Source organism: Salmo salar, chromosome ssa01, assembly GCF_905237065.1.
Source record: "Salmo salar chromosome ssa01, Ssal_v3.1, whole genome shotgun sequence".
Lineage (NCBI taxonomy): Eukaryota > Metazoa > Chordata > Actinopteri > Salmoniformes > Salmonidae > Salmo > Salmo salar.
This window is the reverse complement of record NC_059442.1, coordinates 6903023-6923022: the sequence shown is the minus strand read 5'-3', so window position 1 is coordinate 6923022 and position 20000 is coordinate 6903023. Positions and strand designations below refer to the sequence as shown.

General features: G+C 55.4%; 1 protein-coding gene across 1 annotated transcript in view; it reads left to right on the top strand.

The window, feature by feature from the left end:
- Positions 1–20000, top strand: part of LOC106603281 (prospero homeobox protein 1) — a 76538-nt gene that overhangs the window by 36605 nt on the left and 19933 nt on the right.

The window sequence follows — 20000 nt, the reverse complement described above, 5'->3', positions numbered from 1 at the left end:
CCAGGACCAGGGTGTGGAGCATAAGGAGTCAGCCAGGACCAGGGTGTGGAGCATGATGAGTCAGCCAGGACCAGGGTGTGGAGCATGATGAGTCAGCCAGGACCAGGGTGTGGAGCATAAGGAGTCAGCCAGGACCAGGTTGTTGAGCATGATGAGTCAGCCAGGACCAGGGTGTGGAGCATGATGAGTCAGCCAGGACCAGGGTGTGGAGCATAAGGAGTCAGCCAGGACCAGGTTGTTGAGCATGATGAGTCAGCCAGGACCAGGTTGTGCAGGTAGTTAAACTTTTCCTCCTCCATCCCTTTATCCTGCCATCTCTCTCCCCTCCCCCATATATCTCCCCTCCCCCATCTCTCTCCCCTCCCCCATATCTCTCCCCTCCCCCATTTCTCTCCCCTCACCCATTTCTCTCCCCTCCCCCATATATCTCCCCTCCCCATCTCTCTCCCCTCCCCCATTTCTCTCCCCTCCCCATCTCTCTCCCCCCATATCTCTCCCCTCCCCCATCTCTCTCCCCATATCTCTCCCCTCCCCATATCTCTCCCCTCCCCCATATCTCTCCCCTCCCCATATCTCTCCCCTCCCCATCTCTCTCCCCCATATCTCTCCCCTCCCCATATCTCTCCCCTCCCCCATATCTCTCCCCTCCCCATATCTCTCCCCTCCCCCATATCTCTCCCCTCCCTCATATCTCTCCCCTCCCGATCACTCCCCTCCCCCATATATCTCCCCTCCCCATATCTCTCCCCTCCCCATTTCTCTCCCCTCCTCCATATCTCTCCCCTCCCCCATATCTCTCCCCTCCCCATATCTCTCCCCTCCCCCATATCTCTCCCCTCCCCATATCTCTCCCCTCCCCATCACTCCCCTCCCCATTTCTCTCCCCTCCCCATATATCTCCCTCCCCATCACTCCCCTCCCCCATCTCTCTCCCCTCCCCATATCTCTCCCCTCCCCATATCTCTCCCCTCCCCCATCAAATCAAATCAAATCAAATTTATTTTTATATAGCCCTTCGTACATCAGCTGATATTCTCAAAGTGCTGTACAGAAACCCAGCCTAAAACCCCAAACAGCAAGCAAAGCATGTGAAAGAAGCACGGTGGCTAGGAAAAACTCCCTAGGAAAAACTCCCTAGAAAGGCCAAAAACCTAGGAAGAAACCTAGAGAGGAACCAGGCTATGAGGGGTGGCCAGTCCTCTTCTGGCTGTGCAGGGTGGATATTATAACAGAACATAGTCAAGATGTTAAAATGTTAAAATGTTCATAAATGACCAGCATGGTCAAATAATAATAATCATAGTAGTTGTCGAGGGTGCAACAAGCACGTCCGGTGAACAGGTCAGGGTTCCATAGCCGCAAGCAGAACAGTTGAAACTGGAGCAGCAGCACGGCCAGGTGGACTGGGGACAGCAAGGAGTCATCATACCAGGTAGTCCTGAGGCATGGTCCTAGGGCTCAGGTCCTCCGAGAGAAAGACAGAAAGAGAGAAAGAGAGAATTAGAGAGAGCATATTTAAATACACACAGGACACCGGATAAGACAAGAGAAATACTCCAGATGTAACAGACTGACCCTAGCCCCCCGACACAAACTACTGCAGCATAAATACTGGAGGCTGAGACAGGAGGGATCAGAAGACACTGTGGCCCCATCCGATGATACCCCCGGACAGGGCCAAACAGGCAGGATATAACCCCACCCACTTTGCCAAAGCACAGCCCCCACACCACTAGAGGGATGTCTCCAACCACCAACTTACCGTCCTAAGACAAGGCCGAGTATAGCCCACAACGATCTCCGCCATGGCACAACCCAAGGGGGGCGCCAACCCAGACAGGAAGACCACGTCAGTGACTCAACCCACTCAAGTGACGCACCCCTCCCATGGACGGCATGGAAGAACACCAGTAGGCCAGTGACTCAGCCCCTGTAAAAGGGTTAGAGGCAGAGAATCCCAGTGGAAAGAGGGGAACCGGCAAGGCAGAGACAGCAAGGGCGGTTCGTTGCTCCAGCCTTTCCGTTCACCTTCACACTCCTGGGCCAGACTATACTTAATCATAGGACCTACTGAAGAGATAAGTCTTCAGTAAAGACTTAAAGGTTGAGACTGAGTCTGCGTCTCTCACATTGGTAGGCAGACCATTCCATAAAAATGGAGCTCTATAGGAGAAAGCCCTACCTCCAGCCGTTTGCTTAGAAATTCTAGGGACAATTAGGAGGCCTGCGTCTTGTGACCGTAGCGTACGTGTAGGTATGTACGGCAGGACCAAATCGGAAAGATAGGTAGGAGCAAGCCCATGTAATGCTTTGTAGGTTAGCAGTAAAACCTTGAAATCAGCCCTTGCCTTAACAGGAAGCCAGTGTAGGGAGGCTAGCACTGGAGTAATATGATCAAATTTTTTGGTTCTAGTCAGGATTCTAGCAGCCGTATTTAGCACTAACTGAAGTTTATTTAGTGCTTTATCCGGGTAGCCGGAAAGTAGAGCATTGCAGTAGTCCAGCCTAGAAGTAACAAAAGCATGGATTAATTTTTCTGCGTCATTTTTGGACAGAAAATTTCTGATTTTTGCAATGTTACGTAGATGGAAAAAAGCTGTCCTTGAAACTGTCTTGATATGTTCTTCAAAAGAGAGATCAGGGTCCAGAGTAACGCCCGAGGTCCTTCACAGTTTTATTTGAGACGACTGTACAACCATCCAGATTAATTGTCAGATTCAACAGAAGATCTCTTTGTTTCTTGGGACCTAGAACAAGCATCTCTGTTTTGTCCGAGTTTAAAAGTAGAAAGTTTGCAGCCATCCACTTCTTTATGTCTGAAACACAGGCTTCTAGCGAGGGCAATTTTGGGGCTTCACCATGTTTCATTGAAATGTACAGCTGTGTGTCGTCCGCATAGCAGTGAAATGTAACATTATGTTTTCGAATGACATCCCCAAGAGGTAAAATATATAGTGAAAACAATAGTGGTCCTAAAACGGAACCTTGAGGAACACCGAAATTTACAATTGATTTGTCAGAAGACAAACCATTCACAGAGACAAACTGATATCTTTCCGACAGATAAGATCTAAACCAGGCCAGAACTTGTCCATGTAGACCAATTTGGGTTTCCAATCTCTCCAAAAGAATGTGGTGATCGATGGTATCAAAAGCGGCACTAAGATCTAGGAGCACGAGGACAGATGCAGAGCCTCGGTCTGACGTCATTAAAAGGTCATTTACCACCTTCACAAGTGCAGTCTCAGTGCTATGATGGGGTCTAAAACCAGACTGAAGCGTTTCGTATACATTGTTTGTCTTCAGGAAGGCAGTGAGTTGCTGTGCAACAGCTTTTTCTAAAATCTTTGAGAGGAATGGAAGATTCGATATAGGCCGATTGTTTTTTATAATTTCTGGATCAAGTTTCGGCTTTTTCAAGAGAGGCTTTATTACTGCCACTTTTAGTGAGCTTGGTACACATCCGGTGGATAGAGAGCCGTTTATTATGTTCAACATAGGAGGGCCAAGCACAGGAAGCAGCTCTTTCAGTAGTTTAGTTGGAATAGGGTCCAGTATGCAGCTTGAGGGTTTGGAGGCCATGATTATTTTCATCATTGCGTCAAGAGATATAATACTAAAACACTTTAGTATCTCCCTTGATCCTAGGTCCTGGCAGAGTTGTGTAGACTCAGGACAATGGAGCTTTGGAGGAATACCCAGATTTAAAGAGGAGTCTGTAATTTGCTTTCTAATGATCATGATCTTTTCCTCAAAGAAGTTCATAAATTTATTACTGCTGAAGTGAAAGCCATCCTCCATTTGCGAAGGCTGCTTTTTAGTTAGCTTTGCGACAGTATCAAAAGATATTTCGGATTGTTCTTATTTTCCTCAATTAAGTTGGAAAAATAGGATGATCGAGCAGCAGTAAGGGCTCTTCGATACTGCACGGTACTGTCTTTCCAAGCTAGTCGGAAGACTTCCAGTTTGGTGTGGCGCCATTTCCGTTCCAATTTTCTGGAAGCTTGCTTCAGAGCTCGTGTATTTTCTGTATACCAGGGAGCTAGTTTCTTATGACAGATGTTTTTAGTTTTTAGGGGTGCAACTGCATCTAGGGTATTGCGCAAGGTTAAATTGAGTTCCTCGGTTAGGTGGTTAACTGATTTTTGTCCTCTGACGTCCTTGGGTAGGCAGAGGCAGTCTGGAAGGTCATCAAGGAATCTTTGGGTTGTCTGAGAATTTATAGCACGACTTTTAATGCTCCTTGGTTGGGGTCTGAGCAGATTATTTGTTGCAATTGCAAACGTAATAAAATGGTGGTCCGATAGTCCAGGATTATGAGGAAAAACATTTAGATCCACAACATTTATTCCATGGGACAAAACTAGGTCCAGAGTATGACTGTGGCAGTGAGTAGGTCCAGAGACATGTTGGACAAAACCCACTGAGTCGATGATGGCTCCGAAAGCCTTTTGGAGTGGGTCTGTGGACTTTTCCATGTGAATGTTAAAGTCACCAAAAATTAGAATATTATCTGCTATGACTACAAGATCCGATAAGAATTCAGGGAACTCAGTGAGGAACAGTGCATATGGCCCAGGAGGCCTGTAAACAGTAGCTATAAAAAGTGATTGAGTAGGCTGCATAGATTTCATGACTAGAAGCTCAAAAGACGAAAACGTCATTGTTTTTTTTTGTTGAAAAATTGAAATTTGCCTTCGTAAATGTTAGCAACACCTCCGCCTTTGCCGGATGCACGGGGGGTATGGTCACTAGTGTAACCAGGGGGTGAGGCCTCATTTAACACAGTAAATTCATCAGGCTTAAGCCATGTTTCAGTCAGGCCAATCACATCAAGATTATTATCAGTGATTAGTTCATTGACTATAACTGCCTTGGAAGTGAGGGATCTAACATTAAGTAACCCAATTTTGAGATGTGAGGTATCACAATCTCTTTCAATAATGGCAGGAATGGTGGAGGTCTTTATACTAGTGAGATTGCTAAAGCGAACACCGCCATTTTGAATTTTGCCCAACCTAGATCGCTCCCCTCCCCCCATCTCTCTCCCCTCCCCCATATCTCTCCCCTCCCCCTATCTCTCTCCCATCCCCCATCTTGCTCCCCTCCACCCGTTCCCCGCTCCTCCCCCTCCACCTATTCCCCTCTTCTCCCCCTCTACCTGTTCCCCTCTTCCTCCCCCTCCCCCTGTTCCCCTCTCCTCCCCCTCTACCTGTTCCCCTCTTCTCCCCCTCCACCTGTTCTCCTCTTCTCCCCCATCCACCTGTTCCCCTCTTCTCCCCCTCCACCTGTTCCCCTCTTCTCCCCCTCCCCCTGTTCTCCTCTTCTCCCCCTCCACCTGTTCTCCTCTTCTCCCCCCTCCACCTGTTCCCCTCTTCTCCCCCTCCCCTGTTCCCCTCTTCTCCCCCTCCACAAGTTCCCCTCCTCCTCCCCCTCTACCTGTTCCCTCTTCCTCCCACTCCACCTGTTCCCCTCTTCCTCCCCCTCCACCTGTTCTCCTCTTCTCCCCCTCCACCTGTTCCCCTCTTCCTCCCCCTCCACCTGTTCCCCTCTTCCTCCCCCTCTACCTGTTCCCCTCTTCTCCCCCTCCACCTGTTCTCCTCTTCTCCCCCCTCCACCAGTTCCCCTCTTCCTCCCCCTACCCCTGTTCCCCTCTTCTCCCCCTCCACCAGTTCCCCTCCTCCTCCCCTCTACCTGGTCCCCTCTTCTCCCCCCTCCACCTGTTCTCCTCTTCTCCCCCCTCCACCTGTTCCCCTCTTCTCCCCCCTCTACCTGTTCCCCTCTTCTCCCCCTCTACCTGTTCTCCTCTTCTCCCCCTCTACCTGTTCCCCTCTTCTCCCCCCTCTACCTGTTCCCCTCTTCTCCCCTCTACCTGTTCCCCTCTTCTCCCCCTCTACCTGTTCCCCTGTTCTCCCCCCTGTTCTCCTCTTCTCCCCCTCTACCTGTTCCCCTCTTCTCCCCCTCTACCTGTTCCCCTCTTCTCCCCCTCCCCTGTTCTCCTCTTCTCCCCCTCTACCAGTTCCCCTCTTCTCCCCCTCCACCTGTTCTCCTCTTCTCTCCCCTCTACCTGTTCCCCTCTTCTCCCCCCTCTACCTGTTCTCCTCTTCTCCCCCTCTACCTGTTCCCCTCTTCTCCCCCTCTACCTGTTCTCCTCTTCTCTCCCCTCTACCTGTTCCCCTCTTCTCCCCCTCCCCTGTTCTCCTCTTCTCCCCCTCTACCTGTTCCCCTCTTCTCCCCCTCTACCTGTTCCCCTCTTCTCCCCCTCTACCTGTTCCCGTCTTCTCCCCCTCCCCCTGTTCTCCTCTTCTCCCCCTCTACCTGTTCTCCTCTTCTCCCCCTCTACCTGTTCTCCTCTTCATCCCCTCTACCTGTTCCCCTCTTCTCCCCCTCTACCTGTTCTCCTCTTCTCCCCCTCTACCTGTTCTCCTCTTCTCCCCCTCTACCTGTTCTCCTCTTCTCCCCCTCTACCTGTTCTCCTCTTCTCCCCCTCTACCTGTTCCCCTCTTCTCCCCCTCCCCTGTTCTCCTCTTCTCCCCCTCTACCTGTTCTCCTCTTCTCCCCCTCCCCTGTTCCCCTCTCCTCCCCCTCTACCTGTTCCCCTCTTCTCCCCCTCCACCTGTTCTCCTCTTCTCCCCCATCCACCTGTTCCCCTCTTCTCCCCCTCCACCTGTTCCCCTCTTCTCCCCCTCCCCCTGTTCTCCTCTTCTCCCCCTCCACCTGTTCTCCTCTTCTCCCCCCTCCACCTGTTCCCCTCTTCTCCCCTCCCCCTGTTCCCCTCTTCTCCCCCTCCACCAGTTCCCCTCCTCCTCCCCCTCTACCTGTTCCCCCCTTCTCCCCCTCCACCTTTTCCCCTCTTCTACCCCTCTACCTGTCCCCTCTTCCTCCCCCTCCACCTGTTCCCCTCTTCCTCCCCCTCCACCTGTTCTCCTCTTCTCCCCCTCCACCTGTTCCCCTCTTCCTCCCCCTCCACCTGTTCTCCTCTTCTCCCCCCTCCACCAGTTCCCCTCTTCCTCCCCCTCCACCTGTTCTCCTCTTCTCCCCCTCCACCAGTTCCCCTCTTCCTCCCCCTCCACCTGTTCTCCTGTTCTCCCCCTCCACCTGTTCCCCTCTTCTCCCCCTCTACCTGTTCCCCTCTTCTCCCCCTCTACCTGTTCCCCTCTTCTCCCCCTCCACCTGTTCCCCTCTTCTCCCCCCTCTACCTGTTCCCCTCTTCTCCCCCTCTACCTGTTCCCCTCTTCTCCCCCTCTACCTGTTCCCCTGTTCTCCCCCTCTACCTGTTCTCCTCTTCTCCCCCTCTACCTGTTCCCCTCTTCTCCCCCTCTACCTGTTCCCCTCTTCTCCCCCCTCTACCTGTTCCCCTCTTCTCCCCCTCTACCTGTTCTCCTCTTCTCCCCCTCTACCTGTTCCCCTCTTCTCCCCCTCTACCTGTTCCCCTCTTCTCCCCCTCCCCTGTTCTCCTCTTCTCCCCCTCTACCTGTTCTCCTCTTCTCCCCCTCTACCTGTTCTCCTCTTCTCCCCCTCTACCTGTTCTCCTCTTCATCCCCTCTACCTGTTCCCCTCTTCTCCCCCTCTACCTGTTCTCCTCTTCTCCCCCTCTACCTGTTCTCCTCTTCTCCCCCTCTACCTGTTCTCCTCTTCTCCCCCTCTACCTGTTCTCCTCTTCTCCCCCCTCTACCTGTTCCCCTCTTCTCCCCCTCCCCCTGTTCTCCTCTTCTCCCCCTCTACCTGTTCTCCTCTTCTCCCCCTCCCCCTGTTCCCCTCTCCTCCCCCTCTACCTGTTCCCCTCTTCTCCCCTCCACCTGTTCTCCTCTTCTCCCCCATCCACCTGTTCCCCTCTTCTCCCCCTCCACCTGTTCCCCTCTTCTCCCCCTCCCCTGTTCTCCTCTTCTCCCCCTCCACCTGTTCTCCTCTTCTCCCCCTCCACCTGTTCCCCTCTTCTCCCCTCCCCCTGTTCCCTCTTCTCCCCTCCACCAGTTCCCCTCCTCCTCCCCTCTACCTGTTCCCCCTTCTCCCCCTCCACCTTTTCCCCTCTTCTACCCCTCTACCTGTCCCTCTTCCTCCCCTCCACCTGTTCCCCTCTTCCTCCCCCTCCACCTGTTCTCCTCTTCTCCCCCTCCACCTGTTCCCCTCTTCCTCCCCCTCCACCTGTTCTCCCTCTTCTCCCCCTCCACCAGTTCCCCTCTTCCTCCCCCTCCACCTGTTCTCCTCTTCTCCCCCTCCACCAGTTCCCCTCTTCCTCCCCTCCACCTGTTCTCCTGTTCTCCCCCTCCACCTGTTCCCCTCTTCTCCCCCTCTACCTGTTCCCCTCTTCTCCCCCTCTACCTGTTCCCCTCTTCTCCCCCTCCACCTGTTCCCCTCTTCTCCCCCTCTACCTGTTCCCCTCTTCTCCCCCTCTACCTGTTCCCCTCTTCTCCCCCTCTACCTGTTCCCCTGTTCTCCCCTCTACCTGTTCTCCTCTTCTCCCCTCTACCTGTTCCCCTCTTCTCCCCCTCTACCTGTTCCCCTCTTCTCCCCCTCTACCTGTTCCCCTCTTCTCCCCCCTCTACCTGTTCTCCTCTTCTCCCCCTCTACCTGTTCCCCTCTTCTCCCCCTCTACCTGTTCCCTCTTCTCCCCCTCCCCTGTTCTCCTCTTCTCCCCCTCTACCTGTTCCCCTCTTCTCCCCCCTCTACCTGTTCTCCTCTTCTCCCCCTCTACCTGTTCTCCTCTTCTCCCCCTCTACCTGTTCTCCTCTTCTCCCCCTCTACCTGTTCCCTCTTCTCCCCCTCTACCTGTTCCCCTCTTCTCCCCTCCCTGTTCTCCTCTTCTCCCCCTCTACCTGTTCCCCTCTTCTCCCTCCCCCTGTTCTCCTCTTCTCCCCCTCTACCTGTTCCCCTCCTCTCCCCCTCTACCTGTTCCCCTCTTTTCCCCCCCTCTACCTGTTTCCCTCTTCTCCCCCTCTACCTGTTCCCCTCTTCTCCCCCTCCCTGTTCTCCTCTTCTCCCCCTCTACCTGTTCCCCTCTTCTCCCCCCTCTACCTGTTCTCCTCTTCTCCCCCTCTACCTGTTCTCCTCTTCTCCCCCTCTACCTGTTCCCCTCTTCTCCCCCCCTCCCCTGTTCTCCTCTTCATCCCCTCACCTGTTCCCCTCTTCTCCCCCTCTACCTGTTCCCCTCTTCTCCCCCTCTACCTGTTCTCCTCTTCTCCCCCCTCTACCTGTTCCCCTCTTCTCCCCCCTCTACCTGTTCCCCTCTGCTCCTCCTCTACCTGTTCTCCTCTTCTCCCCCCTCTACCTGTTCTCCTCTTCTCCCCCTCTAACTGTTCCCCTCTTCTCCCCCTCTACCTGTTCCCCTCTTCTCCCCCCTCTACCTGTTCTCCTCTTCTCCCCCTCTACCTGTTCTCCTCTTCTCCCCCTCTACCTGTTCTCCTCTTCTCCCCCTCTACCTGTTCTCCTCTTCTCCCCCTCTACCTGTTCCCCTCTTCTCCCCCTCTACCTGTTCTCCTCTTCTCCCCCTCTACCTGTTCCCCTCTTCTCCCCCCTCTACCTGTTCCCCTCTTCTCCCCCTCTACCTGTTCCCCTCTTCTCCCCCCTCTAACGGTTCTCCTCTTCTCCCCCTCTACCTGTTCTCCTCTTCTCCCCCTCTACCTGTTCTCCTCTTCTCCCCCTCTACCTGTTCCCCTCTTCTCCCCCTCTACCTGTTCTCCTCTTCTCCCCCCCTCTACCTGTTCTCCTCTTCTCCCCCCTCTACCTGTTCTCCTCTTCTCCCCCTCTACCTGTTCTCCTCTTCTCCCCCTCTAACTGTTCCCCTCTTCTCCCCCTCTACCTGTTCCCCTCTTCTCCCCCTCTACCTGTTCCCCTCTTCTCCCCCTCTACCTGTTCCCCTCTTCTCCCCCCTCTACCTGTTCCCCTCTTCTCCCCCTCTACCTGTTCTCCTCTTCTCCCCCTCTACCTGTTCTCCTCTTCATCCCCTCTACCTGTTTTCCTCTTCTCCCCCCTCTACCTGTTCCCCTCTTCTCCCCCTCTACCTGTTCTCCTCTTCTCCCCCCTCTACCTGTTCTCCTCTTCTCCCCCTCTACCTGTTCCCCTCTTCTCCCCCTCTACCTGTTCTCCTCTTCTCCCCCTCTACCTGTTCCTCCTCCTCCTCCCCCTCTACCTGTTCTCCTCTTCTCCCCCTCTACCTGTTCCCTCTTCTCCCCCTCTACCTGTTCTCCTCTTCTCCCCCTCTACCTGTTCCCCTCTTCTCCCCCTCTACCTGTTCCCCTCTTCTCCCCCTCTACCTGTTCTCCTCTACTCCCCCCTCTACCTGTTCTCCTCTTCTCCCCCTCTACCTGTTCTCCTCTTCTCCCCCTCTACCTGTTCCCCTCTTCTCCCCCTCTACCTGTTCTCCTGTTCTCCCCCTCTACCTGTTCCCCTCTTCTCCCCCCTCTACCTGTTCCCCTCTTCTCCCCCTCTACCTGTTCTCCTCTTCTCCCCCCTCTACCTGTTCTCCTCTTCTCCCCCTCTACCTGTTCTCCTGTTCTCCCCCTCTACCTGTTCTCCTCTTCTCCCCCTCTACCTGTTCCCTCTTCTCCCCCTCTACCTGTTCTCCTCTTCATCCCCTCTACCTGTTCTCCTCTTCTCCCCCTCTACCTGTTCTCCTCTTCATCCCCTCTACCTGTTCTCCTCTTCTCCCCCTCTACCTGTTCTCCTCTTCTCCCCCTCTACCTGTTCCCCTCTTCTCCCCCCTCTACCTGTTCTCCTCTTCATCCCCTCTACCTGTTCTCCTCTTCTCCCCCTCTACCTGTTCTCCTCTTCATCCCCTCTACCTGTTCTCCTCTTCTCCCCCTCTACCTGTTCTCCTCTTCTCCCCCTCTACCTGTTCTCCTGTTCTCCCCCCTCTACCTGTTCTCCTCTTCTCCCCCTCTACCTGTTCCCCTCTTCTCCCCCCTCTACCTGTTCCCCTCTTCTCCCCCTCTACCTGTTCTCCTCTTCATCCCCTCTACCTGTTCCCCTCTTCTCCCCCCTCTACCTGTTCTCCTCTACTCCCCCTCTACCTGTTCTCCTCTTCGCCCCCCTCTACCTGTTCTCCTCTTCTCCCCCTCTACCTGTTCCCCTCTTCTCCCCCTCTACCTGTTCTCCTCTTCATCCCCTCTACCTGTTCTCCTCTTCTCCCCCTCTACCTGTTCTCCTGTTCTCCCCCTCTACCTGTTCCCCTCTTCTCCCCCTCTACCTGTTCCCCTCTTCTCCCCCCTCTACCTGTTCTCCTCTTCTCCCCCTCCACCAGTTCCCCTCTTCCTCCCCCTCCACCTGTTCTCCTGTTCTCCCCCTCCACCTGTTCCCCTCTTCTCCCCCTCTACCTGTTCCCCTCTTCTCCCCCCTCTACCTGTTCCCCTCTTCTCCCCCTCCACCTGTTCCCCTCTTCTCCCCCTCTACCTGTTCCCCTCTTCTCCCCCCTCTACCTGTTCCCCTCTTCTCCCCCTCTACCTGTTCCCCTGTTCTCCCCCTCTACCTGTTCTCCTCTTCTCCCCCTCTACCTGTTCCCCTCTTCTCCCCCTCTACCTGTTCCCCTCTTCTCCCCCCTCTACCTGTTCCCCTCTTCTCCCCCTCTACCTGTTCTCCTCTTCTCCCCCTCTACCTGTTCCCCTCTTCTCCCCCTCTACCTGTTCCCCTCTTCTCCCCCTCCCCTGTTCTCCTCTTCTCCCCCTCTACCTGTTCCCCTCTTCTCCCCCTCTACCTGTTCTCCTCTTCTCCCCCTCTACCTGTTCTCCTCTTCTCCCCCTCTACCTGTTCTCCTCTTCTCCCCCTCTACCTGTTCCCCTCTTCTCCCCCTCTACCTGTTCTCCTCTTCTCCCCCTCTACCTGTTCTCCTCTTCTCCCCCTCTACCTGTTCCCCTCTTCTCCCCCTCTACCTGTTCCCCTCTTCTCCCCCTCCCTGTTCTCCTCTTCTCCCCCTCTACCTGTTCCCCTCTTCTCCCTCCCCTGTTCTCCTCTTCTCCCCCTCTACCTGTTCCCCTCCTCTCCCCCTCTACCTGTTCCCCTCTTTTCCCCCCTCTACCTGTTTCCCTCTTCTCCCCCTCTACCTGTTCCCCTCTTCTCCCCTTCCTGTTCTCCTCTTCTCCCCCTCTACCTGTTCCCCTCTTCTCCCCCCTCTACCTGTTCTCCTCTTCTCCCCCTCTACCTGTTCTCCTCTTCTCCCCCTCTACCTGTTCCCCTCTTCTCCCCCTCCCCTGTTCTCCTCTTCATCCCCTCTACCTGTTCCCCTCTTCTCCCCCTCTACCTGTTCCCCTCTTCTCCCCCCTCTACCTGTTCTCCTCTTCTCCCCCTCTACCTGTTCCCCTCTTCTCCCCCTCTACCTGTTCCCCTCTGCTCCTCCTCTACCTGTTCTCCTCTTCTCCCCCTCTACCTGTTCTCCTCTTCTCCCCCTCTAACTGTTCCCCTCTTCTCCCCCCTCTACCTGTTCCCTCTTCTCCCCCTCTACCTGTTCTCCTCTTCTCCCCTCTACCTGTTCTCCTCTTCTCCCCCTCTACCTGTTCTCCTCTTCTCCCCCCTCTACCTGTTCTCCTCTTCTCCCCCTCTACCTGTTCCCCTCTTCTCTCCCCTCTACCTGTTCTCCTCTTCTCCCCCTCTACCTGTTCCCCTCTTCTCCCCCCTCTACCTGTTCCCCTCTTCTCCCCCTCTACCTGTTCCCCTCTTCTCCCCCTCTAACGGTTCTCCTCTTCTCCCCCCTCTACCTGTTCTCCTCTTCTCCCCCTCTACCTGTTCTCCTCTTCTCCCCCTCTACCTGTTCCCCTCTTCTCCCCCCTCTACCTGTTCTCCTCTTCTCCCCCCTCTACCTGTTCTCCTCTTCTCCCCTCTACCTGTTCTCCTCTTCTCCCCCTCTACCTGTTCTCCTCTTCTCCCCCTCTAACTGTTCCCCTCTTCTCCCCCTCTACCTGTTCCCCTCTTCTCCCCCTCTACCTGTTCCCCTCTTCTCCCCCTCTACCTGTTCCCCTCTTCTCCCCCCTCTACCTGTTCCCTCTTCTCCCCCTCTACCTGTTCTCCTCTTCTCCCCCTCTACCTGTTCTCCTCTTCATCCCCTCTACCTGTTTTCCTCTTCTCCCCCTCTACCTGTTCCCCTCTTCTCCCCCTCTACCTGTTCTCCTCTTCTCCCCCTCTACCTGTTCTCCTCTTCTCCCCCTCTACCTGTTCCCCTCTTCTCCCCCTCTACCTGTTCTCCTCTTCTCCCCCTCTACCTGTTCCCCTCTTCTCCCCCTCTACCTGTTCTCCTCTTCTCCCCCTCTACCTGTTCCCCTCTTCTCCCCCCTCTACCTGTTCCCTCTTCTCCCCCCTCTACCTGTTCTCCTCTTCTCCCCCTCTACCTGTTCCCCTCTTCTCCCCCCTCTACCTGTTCCCTCTTCTCCCCCCTCTACCTGTTCTCCTCTACTCCCCCTCTACCTGTTCTCCTCTTCTCCCCCTCTACCTGTTCTCCTCTTCTCCCCCTCTACCTGTTCCCCTCTTCTCCCCCCTCTACCTGTTCTCCTGTTCTCCCCCCTCTACCTGTTCCCCTCTTCTCCCCCTCTACCTGTTCCCCTCTTCTCCCCCCTCTACCTGTTCTCCTCTTCTCCCCCTCTACCTGTTCTCCTCTTCTCCCCCTCTACCTGTTCTCCTGTTCTCCCCCTCTACCTGTTCTCCTCTTCTCCCCCTCTACCTGTTCCCCTCTTCTCCCCCTCACCTGTTCTCCTCTTCATCCCCTCTACCTGTTCTCCTCTTCTCTCCCCCTCTACCTGTTCTCCTCTTCATCCCCTCTACCTGTTCTCCTCTTCTCCCCCTCTACCTGTTCTCCTCTTCTCCCCCTCTACCTGTTCCCCTCTTCTCCCCCCTCTACCTGTTCTCCTCTTCATCCCCTCTACCTGTTCTCCTCTTCTCCCCCTCTACCTGTTCTCCTCTTCATCCCCTCTACCTGTTCTCCTCTTCTCCCCCCTCTACCTGTTCTCCTCTTCTCCCCCTCTACCTGTTCTCCTGTTCTCCCCCTCTACCTGTTCTCCTCTTCTCCCCCCTCTACCTGTTCCCCTCTTCTCCCCCCTCTACCTGTTCCCCTCTTCTCCCCCTCTACCTGTTCTCCTCTTCATCCCCTCTACCTGTTCCCCTCTTCTCCCCCTCTACCTGTTCTCCTCTACTCCCCCTCTACCTGTTCTCCTCTTCGCCCCTCTACCTGTTCTCCTCTTCTCCCCCTCTACCTGTTCCCCTCTTCTCCCCCTCTACCTGTTCTCCTCTTCATCCCCTCTACCTGTTCTCCTCTTCTCCCCCTCTACCTGTTCTCCTGTTCTCCCCCCTCTACCTGTTCCCCTCTTCTCCCCCTCTACCTGTTCCCCTCTTCTCCCCCCTCTACCTGTTCTCCTCTTCTCCCCCTCTACCTGTTCTCCTCTTCTCCCCCTCTACCTGTTCTCCTGTTCTCCCCCCTCTACCTGTTCTCCTCTTCTCCCCCTCTACCTGTTCCCCTCTTCTCCCCCTCTACCTGTTCTCCTCTTCTCCCTCTCTACCTGTTCTCCTCTTCTCCCCCTCTACCTGTTCTCCTCTTCTCCCCCTCTACCTGTTCCCCTCTTCTCCCCCCTCTACCTGTTCCCCTCTTCTCCCCCCTCTACCTGTTCTCCTCTTCTCCCCCTCTACCTGTTCTCCTCTTCTCCCCCTCTACCTGTTCTCTTCTTCTCCCCCTCTACCTGTTCTCCTCTTCTCCCCCCCTCTACCTGTTCTCCTCTTCTCCCCCCTCTACCTGTTCTCCTCTTCTCCCCCTCTACCTGTTCCCCTCTTCTCCCACCTCTACCTGTTCTCCTCTTCATCCCCTCTACCTTCTCCTCTTCTCCCACTCTACCTGTTCCCCTCTTCTCCCCCCCTCTACCTGTTCTCCTCTTCTCCCCCTCTACCTGTTCTCCTCTTCATCCCCTCACCTGTTCTCCTCTTCTCCCCCTCTACCTGTTCTCCTCTTCTCCCCCTCTACCTGTTCTCCTGTTCTCCCCCTCTACCTGTTCTCCTCTTCTCCCCCTCTACCTGTTCCCCTCTTCTCCCCCCTCTACCTGTTCTCCTCTTCATCCCCTCTACCTGTTCTCCTCTTCTCCCCCCTCTACCTGTTCTCCTCTTCATCCCCTCTACCTGTTCTCCTTTTCTCCCCCTCTACCTGTTCTCCTCTTCTCCCCCTCTACCTGTTCTCCTGTTCTCCCCCCTCTACCTGTTCTCCTCTTCTCCCCCTCTACCTGTTCCCCTCTTCTCCCCCCCTCTACCTGTTCCCCTCTTCTCCCCCTCTACCTGTTCTCCTCTTCATCCCCTCTACCTGTTCTCCTCTTCTCCCCCCTCTACCTGTTCCCCTCTTCTCCCCCCTCTACCTGTTCTCCTCTACTCCCCCCTCTACCTGTTCTCCTCTTCGCCCCCTCTACCTGTTCTCCTCTTCTCCCCCCTCTACCTGTTCCCCTCTTCTCCCCCTCTACCTGTTCTCCTCTTCATCCCCTCTACCTGTTCTCCTCTTCTTCCCCTCTACCTGTTCTCCTGTTCTCCCCCTCTACCTGTTCCCCTCTTCTCCCCCTCTACCTGTTCCCCTCTTCTCCCCCTCTACCTGTTCTCCTCTTCTCCCCCTCTACCTGTTCTCCTCTTCTCCCCCTCTACCTGTTCTCCTGTTCTCCCCCCTCTACCTGTTCTCCTCTTCTCCCCCTCTACCTGTTCCCCTCTTCTCCCCCCTCTACCTGTTCTCCTCTTCTCCCCCCTCTACCTGTTCTCCTCTTCTCCCCCCTCTACCTGTTCTCCTCTTCTCCCCCTCTACCTGTTCCCCTCTTCTCCCCCCTCTACCTGTTCTCCTCTTCTCCCCCTCTACCTGTTCTCCTCTTCTCCCCCTCTACCTGTTCCCCTCTTCTCCCCCCTCTACCTGTTCCCCTCTTCTCCCCCTCTACCTGTTCTCCTCTTCTCCCCCTCTACCTGTTCTCCTCTTCTCCCCCTCTACCTGTTCTCTTCTTCTCCCCCCTCTACCTGTTCTCCTCTTCTCCCCCTCTACCTGTTCTCCTCTTCTCCCCCCTCTACCTGTTCTCCTCTTCTCCCCCTCTACCTGTTCCCCTCTTCTCCCACCTCTACCTGTTCTCCTCTTCATCCCCTCTACCTTCTCCTCTTCTCCCCTCTACCTGTTCCCCTCTTCTCCCCCCTCTACCTGTTCCCCCCTCTTCTCCCCCTCTACCTGTTCTCCTCTTCTCCCCCTCTACCTGTTCTCCTCTTCTCCCCCCTCTACCTGTTCTCCTCTTCTCCCCCTCTACCTGTTCCCCTCTTCTCCCCCCTCTACCTGTTCTCCTCTTCTCCCCCTCTACCTGTTCTCCTCTTCTCCCCCTCTACCTGTTCTCCTCTTCTCCCCCTCTACCTGTTCCCCTCTTCTCCCCCCCTCTACCTGTTCCCCTCTTCTCCCCCTCTACCTGTTCTCCTCTTCTCCCCCTCTACCTGTTCTCCTCTTCTCCCCCTCTGCCTGTTCCCCTCTTCTCCCCTCTACCTGTTCTCCTCTTCTCCCCCTCTACCTGTTCTCCTCTTCTCCCCCTCTACCTGTTCCCCTCTTCTCCCCCCTCTACCTGTTCTCCTCTTCTCCCCCTCTACCTGTTCCCCTCTTCTCCCCCCCTCTACCTGTTCTCCTCTTCTCCCCCTCTACCTGTTCCCCTCTTCTCCCCCTCTACCTGTTCTCCTCTTCTCCCCCCTCTACCTGTTCTCCTCTTCATCCCCTCTACCTGTTCTCCTCTTCATCCCCTCTACCTGTTCTCCTCTTCTCCCCCCTCTACCTGTTCTCCTCTTCTCCCCCTCTACCTGTTCCCCTCTTCTCCCCCCTCTACCTGTTCTCCTCTTCATCCCCTCTACCTGTTCTCCTCTTCTCCCCCTCTACCTGTTCTCCTCTTCTCCCCCTCTACCTGTTCTCCTCTTCTCCCCCTCTACCTGTTCTCCTCTTCTCCCCCTCTACCTGTTCTCCTCTTCTCCCCCTCTACCTGTTCTCCTCTTCTCCCCCTCCACCTGTTCCCCTCTTCTCCCCCTCTACCTGTTCTCCTCTTCTCCCCCCTCTACCTGTTCCCCTCTTCTCCCCCTCTACCTGTTCTCCTCTTCTCCCCCTCTACCTGTTCCCCTCTTCTCCCCCCTCTACCTGTTCTCCTCTTCTCCCCCTCTACCTGTTCTCCTCTTCTCCCCCTCTACCTGTTCCCCTCTTCTCCCCCTCTACCTGTTCTCCTCTTCTCCCCACTACCTGTTCCCCTCTTCTCCCCCTCCACCTGTTCCCCTCTTCTCCCCCCTCTACCTGTTCTCCTCTTCTCCCCCTCTACCTGTTCCCCTCTTCTCCCCCCTCTACCTGTTCTCCTCTTCTCCCCCTCTACCTGTTCTCCTCTTCTCCCCCTCTACCTGTTCTCCTCTTCTCCCCCTCTACCTGTTCCCCTCTTCTCCCCCTCTCCCTGTTCCCCTCTTCATCGCCTCTACCTGTTCCCCTCTTCTCCCCCTCTACCTGTTCCCCTCTTCTCCCCCTCTACCTGTTCCCCTCTTCTCCCCTCTACCTGTTCTCCTCTTCATCCCCTCTACCTGTTCTCCTCTTCTCCCCCTCTACCTGTTCTCCTCTTCTCCCCCTCTACCTGTTCCCCTCTTCTCCCCCTCTACCTGTTCCCCTCTTCTCCCCCTCTACCTGTTCTCCTCTTCTCCCCCTCTACCTGTTCTCCTCTTCATCCCCTCTACCTGTTCTCCTCTTCATCCCCTCTACCTGTTCTCCTCTTCTACCCCTCTACCTGTTCTCTTCTTCTCCCCCTCTACCTGTTCCCCTCTTCTCCCCCTCTACCTGTTCTCCTCTTCATCCCCTCTGCCTGTTCTCCTCTTCATCCCCTCTACCTGTTCTCCTCTTCTACCCCTCTACCTGTTCTCTTCTTCTCCCCCTCTACCTGTTCCCCTCTTATCCCCCTCTACCTGTTCTCCTCTTCATCCCCTCTACCTGTTCCCCTCTTCTCCCCCTCTACCTGTTCTCCTCTTCTCCCCCTCTACCTGTTCTCCTCTTCCCCCCTCTACCTGTTCTCCTCTTCTCCCCCTCTACCTGTTCCCCTCTTCTCCCCCTCTACCTGTTCTCCTCTTCTCCCCCTCTACCTGTTCCCCTCTTCTCCCCCTCTACCTGTTCTCCTCTTCTCCCCCTCTACCTGTTCTCCTCTTCATCCCCTCTACCTGTTCTCCTCTTCATCCCCTCTACCTGTTCTCCTCTTCTCCCCCTCTACCTGTTCTCCTCTTCTCCCCCTCTACCTGTTCCCCTCTTCTCCCCCTCTACCTGTTCTCCTCTTCATCCCCTCTACCTGTTCCCCTCTTCTCCCCCCTCTACCTGTTCTCCTCTTCTCCCCCCTCTACCTGTTCTCCTCTTCTCCCCCTCTACCTGTTCCCCTCTTCTCCCCCCCACTACCTGTTCCCCTCTTCTCCCCCTCTACCTGTTCTCCTCTTGTCCCCCTCTACCTGTTCTCCTCTTCTCCCCCCTCTACCTGTTCTCCTCTTCTCCCCCTCTACCTGTTCCCCTCTTCTCCCCCCTCTACCTGTTCTCCTCTTCTCCCCCTCTACCTGTTCTCCTCTTCATCCCCTCTACCTGTTCTCCTCTTCATCCCCTCTACCTGTTCTCCTCTTCTACCCCTCTACCTGTTCTCTTCTTCTCCCCCTCTACCTGTTCCCCTCTTCTCCCCCTCTACCTGTTCTCCTCTTCATCCCCTCTGCCTGTTCTCCTCTTCATCCCCTCTACCTGTTCTCCTCTTCTACCCCTCTACCTGTTCTCGTCTTCTCCCCCGCTACCTGTTCCCCTCTTATCCCCCTCTACCTGTTCTCCTCTTCATCCCCTCTACCTGTTCCCCTCTTCTCCCCCTCTACCTGTTCTCCTCTTCTCCCCCTCTACCTGTTCTCCTCTTCTCCCCCTCTACCTGTTCTCCTCTTCTCCCCCTCTACCTGTTCCCCTCTTCTCCCCCTCTACCTGTTCTCCTCTTCTCCCCCTCTACCTGTTCCCCTCTTCTCCCCCTCTACCTGTTCTCCTCTTCTCCCCCCTCTACCTGTTCTCCTCTTCTCCCCCTCTACCTGTTCTCCTCTTCATCCCCTCTACCTGTTCTCCCTTCATCCCCTCTACCTGTTCTCCTCTTCTCCCCCTCTACCTGTTCTCCTCTTCTCCCCCTCTACCTGTTCCCCTCTTCTCCCCCTCTACCTGTTCTCCTCTTCATCCCCTCTACCTGTTCCCCTCTTCTCCCCCCCTCTACCTGTTCTCCTCTTCTCCCCCTCTACCTGTTCTCCTCTTCTCCCCCTCTACCTGTTCCCCTCTTCTCCCCCACTACCTGTTCCCCTCTTCTCCCCCTCTACCTGTTCTCCTCTTGTCCCCCTCTACCTGTTTTCCTCTTCTCCCCCCTCTACCTGTTCTCCTCTTCTCCCCCTCTACCTGTTCTCCTCTTCTCCCCCTCTACCTGTTCTCCTCTTCTCCCCCCTCTACCTGTTCTCCTCTTCATCCCCTCTACCTGTTCTCCTCTTCTCCCCCTCTACCTGTTCTCCTCTTCTCCCCCTCTACCTGTTCTCCTCTTCATCCCCTCTACCTGTTCTCCTCTTCATCCCCTCTACCTGTTCTCCTCTTCTCCCCCCTTTACCTGTTCTCCTCTTCATCCCCTCTACCTGTTCTCCTCTTCTCCCCCCTCTACCTGTTCCCCTCTTCTCCCCCTCTACCTGTTCTCCTCTTCTCCCCCTCTACCTGTTCCCCTCTTCATCCCCTCTACCTGTTCTCCTCTTCTCCCCCCTCTACCTGTTCTCCTCTTCATCCCCTCTACCTGTTCTCCTCTTCATCCCCTCCACCTGTTCTCCTCTTCTCCCCCTCTACCTGTTCTCCTCTTCATCCCCTCTACCTGTTCTCCTCTTCTCCCCCCTCTACCTGTTCTCCTCTTCTCCCCCCTCTACCTGTTCTCCTCTTCTCCCCCTCTACCTGTTCCCCTCTTCTCCCCCTCTACCTGTTCTCCTCTTCATCCCCTCTACCTGTTCTCCTCTTCTCCCCCTCTACCTGTTCTCCTCTTCTCCCCCTCTACCTG